Source organism: Oreochromis niloticus, unplaced genomic scaffold, assembly GCF_001858045.2.
Source record: "Oreochromis niloticus isolate F11D_XX unplaced genomic scaffold, O_niloticus_UMD_NMBU tig00000797_pilon, whole genome shotgun sequence".
In the NCBI taxonomy this organism is placed as follows: domain Eukaryota; kingdom Metazoa; phylum Chordata; class Actinopteri; order Cichliformes; family Cichlidae; genus Oreochromis; species Oreochromis niloticus.
In genome coordinates, this window is record NW_020327253.1 from 35,871 (window position 1) to 39,038 (window position 3,168).

General features: G+C 40.5%; 1 pseudogene; it reads left to right on the forward strand.

Annotated features, from left to right (window-relative positions):
- The first annotated feature begins 1,249 nt into the window (after positions 1-1,249).
- LOC109201109 (immunoglobulin kappa variable 4-1-like) lies at positions 1,250-1,737 on the forward strand (annotated as a pseudogene).
- The last annotated feature ends 1,431 nt before the right edge of the window (positions 1,738-3,168 follow it).

Below are 3,168 nucleotides of genomic sequence, written 5' to 3' on the forward strand. Positions count from 1 at the left end.
ATGTGACATTCTTCAGATCAGTTTTCCTTCTTCATCATTTTCTTTTCCAATTATGCTGATAAAATTTCATCTTGGAACTGTTCCTGCTTTTTTTAAGTTTTTTTCTGGCAAAGTCTAATCCAGTCTTCCAGTTCTTGAGTGTAACCAGCAGTTTGCAACTAGTAACAGTTTCCTTTCATGAAGATGACTCTTGATCTCTTGGTAGTAGACTCTGACTATGATACAGCCACCTGGGGCTACTGTAGCTCAGAAGCATCCATCCAATGCATCCATCTCAGTCTGAATGTGTGTGAATGTTGTATAGAAAGCATTCCAGTAGGAAAAGCATACAAAAAAGTGCTTGTATTTCTTTATGGTGAATGATGAAAGTTATGTGAAGTGTTTAGAGTGTTAGAGCAGAAAAGCACTACAGAGAAACCAGCCCATTTCCCCCTTCGAGAGTGTTTCAGACTAAGGAATTGGACGTGTAAAGTACTAAAAATTAAGCTGTGGTAAAAAAAAAATTCCTTAAACTATGAATTCTGTCCTCATTCGTTTCAGCTTTCTTCTGTGGTCTTTTAGGCCTTATTTGTGTTGTGCTGCCAATACAATCATTCCTTTTAAAAATGAACCAGGTTGTTGATTTTGATAATTCTTTTGACCTCATATGCAGGGATCTAATTAACAACCAATAAATGCAATCAGATAATTTGAAATCAACTCATCTGTTTAATTAGTCTTAGAAAAATGACGGGACAGGCTTTATCTGTTGATGAAATGGCTTGAAGACAATTGCTCAGTTATTTTGAGCCTCTGAAAAAAAAAGAAGTAAAATAAAAAGAAGTATCCTTGTGGCAAAGACGTCCACATCTTACTTTGAGATTCAGTAAAATGTTAATTTGATTGATCCATTACTAAACAGCATCATGAGACTGATCCAAGTCTGTGCTGACTTGGAGCCAGAGCAACCAAAACAAAACTAGACCAGGGGATGTTAAAATATACATTTCTGAATAAATATGAATCATATCATTTATCTCAAACCATGTTGACTGACCGAAATGACACCTGGGAATTCACGTTGTGATGACTGCTTGTGATGTAATCCTGTTGAAGTCAGTCAGATCATTTCCATAGAGAGGCACTTTGCATCAGCAGCACCATGCTCCAGTGCTCTGGGAGAGTTTATAGTCCTGAGAGTTGAACACTGGATGACTGACAGCTGTCCTTCATCACAACAGAAGCCGCAGAAATCCTCCTCATCAAAAACATGACTTTGATCTGCGTCCTCATCTGGACTCTCCTCTGCTGCTGCTTCACAGGTAAAGTCCAGAGAATCAAACTCCTCTCCTCTATCAACATCTGTCCCTGAAATGAAGCCCACAAAACCATGAAGCTGCTTTATGTTTTTGTCTCTGTATCCTCAGAGTCCAGAGGACAGATCACAGTGACTCAGCCTGGAGCAGTGAGCTCTGCTGTGGGAGGAACTGTGACATCAAGTGTAGGACCAGTCAGGATGTTCATGTTATAGCAACAACCAATATTTAGCCTGGTACCAACAGAAAGATGGAGGAATTCCTAAACTGCTCATTACTATGCTAGCACTCGACAATCAGGGATTCCAGCTCGTTTTACAGGCAGTGGATCAAACTCTGACTTCACTCTGACCATCAGTGGAGTCCAGGCTGAAGATGCAGCAGTTTATTACTGTCAGAGTGCTCACTGGTTGAACAGTCAGTGGGTGTTCACACAGTGAAAAACAGTCGTACAAAACCTCCCAGTCAGACTGAACAGAAACTGAACTGACTGCTGCAGCTGGAAGATACTGCGAGACTGATACAGTTCACTGAGGACACACACACACACACACACATGTAAAATAAAGTGATTCATCACAAATTTGTGTCCTAAATATATATTTAACTAAAGAACAAACGTGGGCCATTAACAGATACCAGGATAAGTCCTGTTCATGACCTTGACGACCTTAGAAGTGGAACAAATCCACTGAATCTATATCAAGATAAATAATCTAAATACCAAATCTGAAACTGTTCCTGATCAGTGAGGGTCAAAATAAAAACAACACACCTGTGAATTAAATATTTTACTGTAAACATATCATCAAACATGAACATGAGCGAAAAATCTGTTATTGAACTGAAGATTTTTTTCATATGTTGTTCATATCATCATTCATTTAATCTTCTCCTTTTTCGTCAATGAAATTAAAACTTTGTACTTCAGATTCTTTCTAATCACTCCTTGTACTCGTTGACTCTCCTGTCTGTGAGTTCTCCTCAGAACAAACAGCTCATAAGAGACACTAAAGACTCTTCTTCTTTAGACTTGCTTTGTAGTCTGGTGAGACTGTTTCCATGGCAACCAGGTCCCAGCATTGCTTCATGAACCAGTCTGTCTGGTACAGGTGAGCAACACCACCAACAACCTACCACACATTCATGTAACTTTGAACAAACATAAAAATAACCTGTATAATTTTAAAACTCCTTTTCAGCTTTTGCCAAAATGCAGATCTCCTTAATGGTTCTTTCAGCCTGTGTTTTATTTCCAGTGTAAATAAAACATCATGTTGGAGTGCAGCGTTGGTCTAAATTCTGTAAATGAAAAATATATTCATCAACTGCAGGTTTGTAGATTTTAATAAAATAAATGTCTGATTCAACCAAAATTCACTTTGCAAACATCTTTATTACCTAAAACATGATGTTGTCATTATGAGAAAGAAAATAACAGTTTTAGTCTTTATTTGTTCTTAAAATAAAGATGGAGACAGTTACAGAGTTGAGAATGAGAGCATTAACCAGTATCAGGTTGAGTCAGGTCAGGACTGGGAACACTGGACTCTCCTCAGTGGCTCTGAGACCAGAGTCTGGCAGCCCTGGGTGGCCTCACAGGTCACAGAGCCCACCTTCATCCAGCGGTCTGCAGGGAGCCTCAGGGTGCTGCTCCAGCTGTAGAGGCCGTCATTCTGCAGCACCACGGGGCTCCTGCTCTCCTCCCAGCTGATGCTGCCACTGCCATCCACCTTCCAGGACAGACTCCAGTCTGAGGGAAGCCCTTGTTGGCCAGACATGTGATTGTTGCAGTCCCCTGCTGTAGCTCCTCACTGGAGGGGGCAACACTGTCAGGATGGGACGGGTATCACCTAGGAGACACCAATCAGCT